Source organism: Scyliorhinus canicula, chromosome 6, assembly GCF_902713615.1.
Source record: "Scyliorhinus canicula chromosome 6, sScyCan1.1, whole genome shotgun sequence".
Classification (NCBI taxonomy): Eukaryota; Metazoa; Chordata; class Chondrichthyes; order Carcharhiniformes; family Scyliorhinidae; genus Scyliorhinus; species Scyliorhinus canicula.
Window position 1 is genome coordinate 107,287,647 of NC_052151.1, and position 12,153 is coordinate 107,299,799.

Consider the following 12,153-nt stretch of genomic DNA (forward strand, 5'->3'; position numbering starts at 1 on the left):
CTACAGAGTCACCCAAGGCCTGAATCAAACCCAAGTTCCTGGCGCTGTGAAACAGCAGTGCTAACCACAGGAGGGAAGGTCATTTATGAAACAATTGAAGATGTTTGGGCCGAGGACACTAACCTGAGGAACTCCTGCAGCATGTCGCAGGACTGAAATGATTGACACACCATCTGTGGTTAACTAGAAAGGTTAAAGATAATATCAAGCTTAACGAAAAAGCATATAATTGTACAAAGGTAGGTGGAAGGTCAGAAGATTGGATAGAGTATAAAGGACAGCAAAGGATGACTAAAAGATTAATGAGGGAAAATTGGAGTATGAAAAAAAGCAAACCAGAAATATAAAAAGGAAGAGTTTCTATAAACACTTAAACAAGAAAAAAGTTAACAGAGTGTTGGTCCTATAGAAAGTGAGTCTGGAGAACTGATATGGGAAAGAAGGAAATTGCAGCTGAATTGAACAGGTATTCTGCATCAGTCTTTACTATAGAGGATACAAGTAACATCCCAGAAGCAGCTAAAAATCAGGAAATGGAAGAGGAAGAAGAAGGCTTATGTTAGGATGAGACATGAAGGCTCAGTTAGGGCACTTGAGAGTTACAAGTTAGCCAGGAAGGACCTAAAGGGAGAGTTAAGAAGAGCGAGGAGAGGACACGGAAAGTCGTTGGCGGATAGGATCAAGGAAAACCCTAAGGCTTTCTATAGGTATATCAGGAACAAAAGAATGACTAGAGTAAGATTAGGGCCAATCAAGGATAGTAGTGGAAAGTTGTGTGTGGAATCAGAGGAGATAGGGAAAGCGTTAAATGGATATTCTTCGTCAGTATTTACACTGGAGAAAGACAATGTTGTCGAGGAGAATACTCAAGTACAGTCGACCAGGCTAGATGGGATTAAGGTTCACAAGGAGGAGGTGTTAGCAATTTTGGAAAGTGTAAAAATAGATAAGTCCCCTGGGCCAGATGGGATTTATCCTAGGATTCTCTGGGAAGCTAGGGAGGAGATAGCAGAGCCTTTGTCCTTGATCTTTATGTCGTCTTTGGCGACAGGAATAGTGCCGGAAGACTGGAGGATAGCAAATGTTGTCCCCTTGTTCAAGAAGGGGAGTAGAGACAACCCTGGTAATTATAGACCTGTGAGCCTTACTTCGGTTGTGGGTAAAATGTTGGAAAAGGTTATAAGAGATAGGGTTTATAATCATCTTGAAAAGAACAAGTTGATTAGCGATACTCAACACGGTTTTGTGAAGGGTAGATCATGCCTCACAAACCTTATTGAGTTTTTTGAGAAGGTGACCAAACAGGTGGATGAGGGTAAAGCGGTTGATGTGGTGTATATGGATTTCAGTAAGGCGTTTGATAAGGTTCCCCACGGTAGGCTATTGCAGAAAATACGGAAGTATGGAATTGAAGGTGATTTAGTGGTTTGGATCAGTAATTGGCTAGCTGAAAGAAGACAGGGGTGGTGGTTGATGGCAAATGTTCATCCTGGAGTTCAGTTACTAGTGGTGTACCGCAAGGATCTGTTTTGGGGCCACTGCTGTTTGTCATTTTTATAAATGACCTGGAAGAGGGTGTAGAAGGATGGGTTAGTAAATTTGCAGATGACACGAAGGTCGGTGGAGTTGTGGACAGCGCTGAAGGATGTTATAGATTACAGAGGGACATAGATAAGCTGCAGAGCTGGGCTGAGAGGTGGCAGATGGAGTTTAATGAGGAAAAGTGTAAGGTGGTTCACTTTGGAAGGAGTAACAGGAATGCAGAGTACTGGGGTAATGGCAAGATTCTTGGTAGTGTAGATGAACAGAGAGATCTTGGCATCCAGGTACATAAATTCCTGAAAGTTGCCACCTAGGTTAATAGGGCTGTTAAGAAGGCATATGGTGTGCTAGCCTTTATCAGTAGGGGGATTGAGTTTCGGAGCCACGGGGTCATGCTGCAGCTGTACAAAATTCTGGTGCGGCCGCACCTGGAGTACTGCGTGCAGTTTTGGTCACCACATTACAGGAAGGATGTGGAAGCTTTGGAAAGGGTTCAGAGGAGATTTACTAGGATGTTGCCTGGTATGGAGGGAAGGTCTTATGAGGAAAGGCTCAGGGACTTGAGGTTGTTTTCGTTAGAGAGGAGAAGGCTGAGAGGTGACTTAATAGAGACATATAAGATAGTCAGAGGGTTAGATAGAGTGGACAGTGAGAGTCTTTTTCCTCGGATGGTGATGACCAACACGAGGGGACATAGCTTTAAATTGAGGGGTGATAGATATAGGACAGATGTCAGAGGCAGTTTCTTTACTCAGAGAGTAGTAGGGGTGTGGAACGCCCTGCCTGCAACAGTAGTAGACTCGCCAAATTTAAGGGCATTTAAATGGTCACTGGATAGACATATGGATGAAAATGGAACAGTGTAGGTCAGATAGGCTTCAGATGGTTTCACAGGTCGGCGCAACATCGAGGGCCAAAGGGCCCATACTGCGCTGTAGTGTTCTATGTTCTAGTGGGAGGAATGTATGATGATTATAATCACCAGATAAGTGGTACTGAGTAAATTGTTTGAACTGCGGACAGACAAGTGTCCAGATTCTGATGGACTTCATTCTAGGTTCTTAAAAATGAGATTGCTGATACATTGGTTTTAATCTTCTGAATCTCCCTAGGTTTGGGAAAGGTCCTTTTATTTTGGAAGATAGCAAATGTAACTATTATTCAAAAAAGGAGGGAGAGAGAAAGTGGGAAACTACAGACAAGTTAGCTTACCATCTGTCTGCATGGGTTTCCTCCGGTTTCCTCTCACAGTCCAATGCTAGAAGCTAAAGCAGGGGACGTGGAAAAGCTCATGGTAATCAGGCAGAGTCAATATGGAAAGGGAAATTATATTTCACCAATTTATTGGATTTATTTGAAGGAGTCACATGCTTTAGATAAAGGGAAACATGTGGATGTACTGTACTCTAATTTTCAAAAGGTATTTGATAAAGTGCCACATCAAAATTTAATGTAGAATATAAAAGAGATTAGGCATAAATTAGTCTTTTTTAGGTTGGCAAGATGTAATGAGTCTGTTCAATTCAGCTGCAATTTCCAAATGTATGTCACAGGGATCAGTGCTGGGTTCCTCAACTGTTTACAATTTATAAATTGACTTGGATGAATGGGATAATTGCCAAATTTGCCGATGACGCAAAGATAGGTAGGAAAGTAAGTTGTGAAGAGGACATAAGGAGGCTACAAAAGGTACAGATATTTTGAGTGGGCCATAATCAGGCAAATGGATTACAATGTGGGAAAATGTAAAATGATCAATTTTGGCAGGAAGATTAAAAGGGAAGTGTATTATCTAAATGGTCAGAATTTCAGAGCTCTGAGATGCAGAGGGTTAGTGTCTTAGTGCCTGAATCACAAAAGCCTAGTATGCCGGTTCAGCAAATGCTTAGCAAAGCTAATAAAAAGTTATCATTTATTGCAAGGAGAATTGAATAAAAAAAACAAGGAGGTCATGCCTCAGTTCTACAGGGCACCAGTGAGACCACATTTGGAGTACTGTGTACAGTATTAGTCACCTATAAGGAAGGATGTAAAAGCATTGGAAGCAGTTCAGTGCAGGTTTACCAGTGTAATAAAAACCGAAAATACTGGACAATCTCAGCAGGTCTGACAGCATCTGTGGAGAGAGCAGTATTTTTCATTCTTGTTTCAGATTCTAGCATCCGCAGTAATTTGCTTTTACCACCAGTGTAATTCTTGGAATGGGTAGGTTGTCTTGTAAAGAAAGGATGGACAGGTCAGGCTTGTATCCACTGGAGTTTAAAGAGTAAGAGGCAAATTGATTGAAGTGTAAGATCCTGAGGGATCTTGTCAGGGTAGATATGCAGAGGATATTTTCTCTGTGGGAGAATCCAGAACTAGGGGTCACTGTTTAAGAATAAGGGGTCGCCCATTTAAAATGGAGATTAGTTGAATTTTTTCTTCTTTTTCGTGTGTCTTTGGAATTCTCCTCATGTACGGGGTTGGATTAGGAGGAGAGGTTGAGTAGACTGGGACTGTACTCGTTGGAATTTAGAAGGATGAGGGGGATCTTATAGAAACATATAAAATTATGAAGGGAATAGATAGGATAGATGGGGGGAGGTTGTTTCCACTGACGGGTGAAAGCAGAACTAGGGGACATAGCCTCAAAATAAGGGGAAGTAGATTTAGGACTGAGTTTAGGAGGAACTTCTTCACCCAAAGGGTTGTGAATCTATGGAATTCCTTGCCCAGTGAAGCAGTTGAGGCTCCTTCATTACATGTTTTTAAGGTAAAGATAGATAGTTTTTTGAAGAATAAAGGGATTAAGGGTTATGGTGTTTAGGCCGGAAAGTGGAGCTGAGTCCACAAAAGATCAGCCATGATCTCATTGAATGGCGGAGCAGGTTCGAGGGACCAGATGGCCTACTCCTGCTCCTAGTTCTTATGTTCTTATGTAAAGGCTGTGGAAGCAGAATCTTTGAATATTTGTACGGCAGAGGTGAATAGATTATTGCTAAGCAAGGGGGTGATGGGTTATTGACGATAGGCGGGATGCAGATTTGAGGTTACTATCAGATCACCCATCATCTTATTAAATGGTGGAGTAGGCTCGAGGGGCTGAATGGCCTATTCTTATTCCTTGTTCCTATGTACAATGGCATGGCATGCTTGAGATGCACTGGGGATGATTTTGACTTTAGCTGATGGTGTAAAGTGAATTGGCAACCCACCTTACAGTTCTCCCCATTTTTTATTTCCATTTAAGCACAATACAATGAAAATACTCAGTTACTCCATAAACTATAAGAATGTGTACATGTATAAAACATGTGTGTGAATCTACATTGACTTCATAAAAATAATGTAACTAATGTTTTCAACGGGAATTCAGCTGTTGGAGTGGGCGGAGCTACAGAGTCGAGCGGTGAGTATATAAACTAGCTGCTTCGCGGATTCAAGTCTTTTCGGCGGGAATTCAGCTGTTGGAGTGGGCGGAGCTACAGAGTTGAGCGGTGAGTATATAAACTCGCTGCTTTGCTGCTTAAACAGCGACCACAGGGCCTTTGGGGATACATTTGAAGAGTGACATCACAGCAAAGCAGTGACCTGATTGGCTGGTAAGGAAAGTGCTCCAATTAGCAGTAGCTGGGAGAAATGTAACTCTTCGTGTGTTGGTAAGTATTGTGATTGGTAAGTAAAATCTTTATTCCTTTCACTTATTCATTATTTGATATATTTGTAATCAGTTAAGGTAAGTGTAAAAATGGCAGGAGATCCCAAACAAGTGTTATGCTCCTCATGCTCAATTTGCGAGTTCAGGGATGCAGCCGACACCCCTGACTCCTTCACGTGCGGGAAGTGTGTCCAGCTGCAGCTCTTGTTAGACCTCATGACGGCTCTGGAGCTGCGGATGGACTCACTTTGGAGCATCCGCGATGCTGAGGACGTCGTGGATCGCACGTTCAGTTAGTTGGTCACACCGCAGATTAGGATTGGTGAGGTAGACAGGGACCAAAAGGCAGAGAAAGAGCAGGAAGGCAGTGCAGGTGTCCCCTGCGGTCATCTCCCTCCAAAACAGGTATACCGTTTTAGATACTATTGGGGGAGATGACTCATCAGGGGAAGGCAGTAGTAGCCAGGCTCATGGCACTGTGGCTGGCTCTGCTGTACAGAAGGGCGGGAAAAAGATTGGCAGGGCTATAGTCATAGGGGATTCAATCATCAGGGGAAGGCAGTAGTAGCCAGGCTCATGGCACCGTGGCTGGCTCTGTTGTACAGAGGGGCTGGAAAAAGACTGGCAGGGCTATAGTCATAGAGGATTCAATCATAATGGGAGTAGACAGGTGTTTCTGTGGTCGAATGTGTCAGGGATGTCTCGGATCGGCTGCAGGACATACTGAAGAGGGAGGGTGAACAGCCAGTTGTCGTGGTGCATATAGGCACCAACGATATAGGTAAAAAACGGGAGGAGGTCCTACAATCAGAATTTAGGGAGTTAGAAGATAAGTTTAAAAAGTAGGACCTCAAAGGTAGTAATCTCAGGATTGCTACCAGTGCCACGAGACAGTCAGAGTAAAAATTCAAGAATAGCCAGTATGAATACGTGGCTTGAGAGATGGTGCAGGAAGGAGGGATTCAGATTTTTGAGACATTGGAACCGGTTCTGGGGGCGGTGGGACCATTACAAATGGGATGGTCTACACCTGGAACCAATGTCCGAGGGGGTGCTTTTGCTAACACTGTTGGGGAGGTTTTAAACTAATGTGGCAGGGGGATGGTAACCAGATTAGGAAATTAGAGGTCAGTAAAGAGGCAGCAACTAAAGCCAGTAAGGTACTAGATAATAAACTCATGGTGACTAAGGAGAAAAGTAGACGGGGAAGAGATGATGAACGCAAAGGGACAGGTGGTCTGAGGTGCATTTGTTTTAATGCGAGTAGCGTAACAGGTAAAGCAGATTAATTTAGGGCTTGGATTAGTACCTCGGAATATGATGTTATTTGTATTACGGAGACTTGCTTGAGGGAAGGGCAAGATTGGCAACTAAATATCCCAGGGTATAGATGCTTCAGGTGGCATAGAGAGGGAGGTAGAAGGGGTGGAGGAGTTGTATTACTGTTCAGAGATGATATCAGAGCTGTGATTAAGGAGAGCACTATGGATGATTCGAGCACTGAGGCAATATGGGTAGAGCTAAGAAATAGGAAGGGTGCAGTAACATTTTTGGGACTTTACTACAGGCCTCCCAAAAGCGAGCGTGAAGTAGAGGTACAAATATGTAGACAGATTATAGAAAAATGTAGGACCAATAGGATGGTCGGGATGGGAGATTTTAAGTTCCCCAACATTGAATGGGACTCATGTAGTGTTGGAGGCGTAGATGGAGCAGAATTTGTAAGGAGCATCAAGGAGAGTTTTTTAGAACAGTATGTAAATAGTCCAACTTGGGAAGGGGCCATACTGGACCTGGTATTGGGGAATGATCCCGGCCAGGTGGTTGAAGTTTCAGTCGGTGATTACTTTGGGAATAGCGATCACAATTCCGTAAGTTTTAGAATACTTGTGGACAAAGACGAGAGTGGCCCTAAAGAAAGAGTGCTAAATTGGGGAAAGGCCAAGTATAACAAAATTCAGCAGGAGCTAGGGAATGTGGATTGGGAGCAGCTGGTTAAGGGTAAATCCACATTTGAAATGTGGGAGTCTTTTAAGGAAAGGTTGATTAGAGTGCAGGACAGACATGTCCCTGTGAAAATGAGGGATAGAAATGGCAAGATTAGGGAACCATGGATGACGGGTGGAATTGTGAGACTAGCCAAGATGAAAAAGGAAGCATACATGGCTTAAAGCTGATGAAGCTTTGGAGGAATATCGGGAAAGTAGGACAAATCTCAAACGCGCAATAAAGGGGGCTAAAAGGGGTCATGAAATATCTTTGGTTAACAGGGTTAAGGAAAATCCCAAAGCCTTTTATTCGTATATAAGGAACAAGAGGGTAACTAGAGAAAGCATTGGCCCACTCAAAGACAAAAGAGGGAATTAATGCGTGGAGTCAGAGGAAATGGGTGAGTTTCTTAATGAGTACTTTGCATCGGTATTCACCAAGGAGAGGGACATGACGGATGTTGAGGCTAGGGATAGATGTTTAAATACTCTAGGTCAAGTCGGCATAAGGAAGGGGGAAGTTTTGGGTATTCTAAAATGCATTAAGGTGGACAAGTCCCCTGGTCCGATGGGATCGATCCCAGGTTACTGAGGGAAGCGAGGAACAAAATAGCTGGGGCCTTAACAGATATCCTTGCAGCATCCTTGAGCACGGGTGAGGTCCCGGAGGACTGGAGAATTGCTAATGCTGTCCCTTTGTTTAAGAAGGGAAGCAGGGATAATCCAGGGAATTATAGACCTGTGACCTTGACGTCAGTGGTAGGCAAACTGTTGGAGAAGATACTGAGGAATAGGGTCTATTCACATTTGGAAGAAAATAGACTTATTAGTGATAGGCAGCATGGTTTTGTGCAGGGAAGGTAATGTCTTACAAACCTAATAGAATTCTTTGAGGAAGCGACAAAGTTAATTGATGAGGGAAGGGCTGTAGATGTCATATATATGGACTTCAGTAAGGCGTTTGATAAAGTTTCCCATGGCAGGTTGATGGAAAAAGTGAAGTCGCATGGGGTTCAGGGTGTACTAGCTAGATAGATAAAGAACTGGCTGGGCAACAGGAGACAGAGAGTAGTGGTGGAAGGGAGTGTCTCAAAATGGAGAAGGGTGACTAGTGGTGTTCCACAGGGATCCGTGCTCGGACCACTGTTGTTTGTGATATACATAAATGATCTGGACGAAGGTATAAGTGGTCTGATTAGCAAGTTTGCAGATGATACTAAGATTGGTGGAGTTGCAGAGAGCGAGGGGGACTGTCAGAGAATACAGTAAACTATAGATAGATTGGAGAGTTGGGCAGAGAAATGGCAGATGGAGTTCAATCCAAGCAAATGCGAGGTAATGCATTTTCAAAGGTCCAATTCAAGAGCGGACGATACGGTCAATGGAAGAGTCCTGGGGAAAATTGACGTACAAAGAGATCTGGGAGTTAAGGTCCATTGTACCCTGAAGGTGGCAACGCAGGTCGATAGAGTGGTCAAGAAGGCATACAGCATGCTTGCCTTCATCAGACGGGGTATTGAGTACAAGAGTCAGCAGGTCATGTTACAGTTGTATAGGACTTTGGTTAGGCCACATTTGGAATACTGCATGCAGTTCTGGTCACCACATTACCAGAAGGATGTGGATGCTTCAGAGAGGGTGCAGAGGAGGTTCACCAGGATGCTGCCTGGTATGGAGGGTGCTAGTTATGAAGAAAGGTTGAGTAGATTAGGATTGTTTTCGTTGGAAAGACAGAGGTTGAGGGGGGACCTGATTGAGGTCTACAAAATTATGAGAGGTATGGACAGGGTGGATAGCAACAAGCTTTTTCCAAGAGTGGGGGTGTCAATTACAAGGGGTCACGATTTCAAGGTGAGAGGGGGAAAGTTTAAGTGAGATGTGCGTGGAAAGTGTTTTACGCAGAGGGTGGTGGGTGCCTGGAATGCTTTGCCAGCGGAGGTGGTAGAGGCGGGCACGATAGCATCATTTAAGATGCATCTAGACAGATATATGAACGGGCGGGGAACAGAGGGAAGTAGATCCTTGGAAAATAGGCGACAGGTTTAGATAAAGGATCTGGATTGGCGCAGGCTTGGAGGGCCGAAGTGCCTGTTCCTGTGCTGTAATTTTCTTAGTTCTTTCAAAATTGTACAGTGACTTCATAAAATATTTTTGCACTTGAACCTATTTTTATATAGAACACCCTTGCGATAACAGCACTGTGGGTGTCCCTGCACCATGTGGACTGCAGTGGTTCAAAATGCATCTTCTCCAGGGCAATTAGGAATGGGCAATAAATGCTGGCCGAATCAGCAAAGCCCACGTTCCATGAAAGAATAAAACAAAATGTAACGGGAGTGGGTGGGGGGGGGCGGTTTCAGGAGGAGGGAGTGGTGGAGGGAGAATGGGTCGGTTCTTTGTTTGGTTATGCGGAGGGGTGGTGGGGGGAGGGATGCTGACATGGGTGTGGCGCTGGTGGTTGAGGAGGGATGGTGGCGGACATCTTGGGGTGGGCCCGGAAATGTGTGAGACGTGGGTCGGAGGGAGGGTTATGACTGATCAACAGGGAATGGTGGTCAGGGAGCGTGTGGGAGTTAAATGGACCGATTGAACACATTTGAGGAGTTTGAAGGCAGTCGTTATGCTACGCTGTGTTCCTTCAGGAGACACACCTGAAGCTGGGTGATCAGGCAAGACTGAGGAAGGGATGGGTGGGCAGTTGTTCCATTCAGGGTTGGACATGAAGAAGAGGGGAGTGGCTGTGCTGGTCAACAAGAAAGTGGCCTTCGAGGTTGGCAGTTTCTGACCCCCGGGGCAGATATGCGATTGTTAGTGGGAAGCGGGATGGGACGCCTGTGGTGGTGAAGGTTCATGTCCCAAATTGGGACAGGGTCGACTTCATGAGGCGGAGCTTCCTGGAGCTGTGAAGCAGTTGTGCTATCCACAATGCTACCGTGCTGCCCTTAAGAACAAATTAATCTACACTCCATTACTCTACCATAATCCATGTACCTATCCAATAGCCGCTTGAAGGTCCCTAGCATTTCCGACTCAACTACTTCCACAGGAAGTGCATTCCATGCCCCCACTACTCTCTGGGTAAAGAACCTACCTCTGACATCCCCCTATATCTTCCACCATTCACCTTAAATTTATGTCCCCTTGTAATGGTTTGTTCCACCCAGGGAAAAAGTCTCTGACTGTCTACTCTATCTATTCCCCTGATCATCTTATAAACTTCTATCAAGTCGCCCCTCATCCTTCTCCGTTCTAGTGAGAAAAGGCCTAGCACCCTCAACCTTTCCTCGTAAGACCTACCCTCCATTCCAGGCAACATCCTGGTAAATCTCCTTTGCACCTTTTCCAAAGCTTCCACATCCTTCCTAAAATGAGGTGACCAGAACTGCACACAGTACTCCAAATGTGGCTTGACCAAGGTTTTTACAGCTGCATCATCACCTCACAGCTCTTAAATTCAATCCGTCTGCTAATGAACGCTAGCACACCATATGCCTTCTTCACAGCTCTATCCACTTGAGTGGAAACTTTCAAAGATCTATGAACATAGACCCCAAGATCTCTCTGCTCCTCCACATTGCCAAGAACCCTACCGTTAACCCTGTATTCCGCATTCATATTTGTCCTTCCAAAATGGACAACCTCACACTTGTCAGGGTTAAACTCCATCTGCCACTTCTCAGCCCAGCTCTGCATCCTATCTATGTCTCTTTGAAGCCGACAACAGCCCTCCTCACTATCCACAACTCCACCAATCTTCGTATCATCTGCAAATTTACTGACCCACCCTTCAACTCCCTCATCCAAGTCATTCATGAAAATCACAAACAGCAGAGGACACAGAACTGATCCCTGCGGTACGCCACTGGTAACTGCGCTCCAGGCTGAATATTTGCCATCCACCACCACTCTCTGACTTCTATTGGTTAGCCAGTTCGTTATCCAACTGGCCAAATGTCCCACTATCCCATGCCTCCTTACTTTCTGCATAAGCCTACCATGGGGAACCTGATCAAATGCCTTACTAAAATCCATGTACACCACATCCACTGCTTTACATTCATCCACATGCTTGGTCACCTCCTCAAAGAAGTCAATAAGACTTGTAAGGCAAGACCTACCCCTCACAAATCCGTGCTGACTATCCCTAATCAAGCAGTGTATTTCCAGATGCTCAGAAATACTATCCCTCAGTACCCTTTCCATTACTTTGCCTACCACCGAAGTAAGACTAACTGCCCTGTAATTCCCAGGGTTATCCCTATTCTCTTTTTTGAACAGGGGCACGACATTTGTCACTCTCCAATCCTCTGGTACCACCCCTGTTGACAGCGAGGATGAAAAGACCATTGCCAACGGCTCTGCAATTTAATTTCTTGCCTCCCATAGAATCCTTGGATATATCCCGTCAGGCCCGGGGGATTTGTCTATCCTCAAGTTTTTCAAAATGCCCAACACATCTTCCTTCCGAACAAGTATCTCCTCGAGCTTACCAGTCTGTTTCACACTGTCCTCTCCAACAATATGGCCCTTCTCGTTTGTAAATACTGAAGAAAAATACTTGTTCAAGACCTCTCCTATCTCTTCAGGCTCAATACACAATCTCCCGCTACTGTCCTTGATCGGACCTACCCTCGCTCTAGTCATTCTCATATTTCTCACATATGTGTAAAAGGCCTTGGGGTTTTCCTTGATCCTACCCGCCAAAGATTTTTCATGCCCTCTCTTAGCTCTCCAAATCCCTTTCTTCAGTTCCCTCCTGGCTATCTTGTATCCCTCCAGTGCCCTGACTGAACCTTGTTTCCTCAGCCTTACATAAGTCTCCTTCTTCCTCTTAACAAGACATTCAACCGCTCTTGTCAACCATGGTTCCCTCACTCGACCATCTCTTCCCTGCCTGACAGGGACATACATATCAAAGACACGCAGTACCTGTTCCTTGAACAAGTTCCACATTTCACTTGTGTCCTTCCCTGACAGCTTATGTTC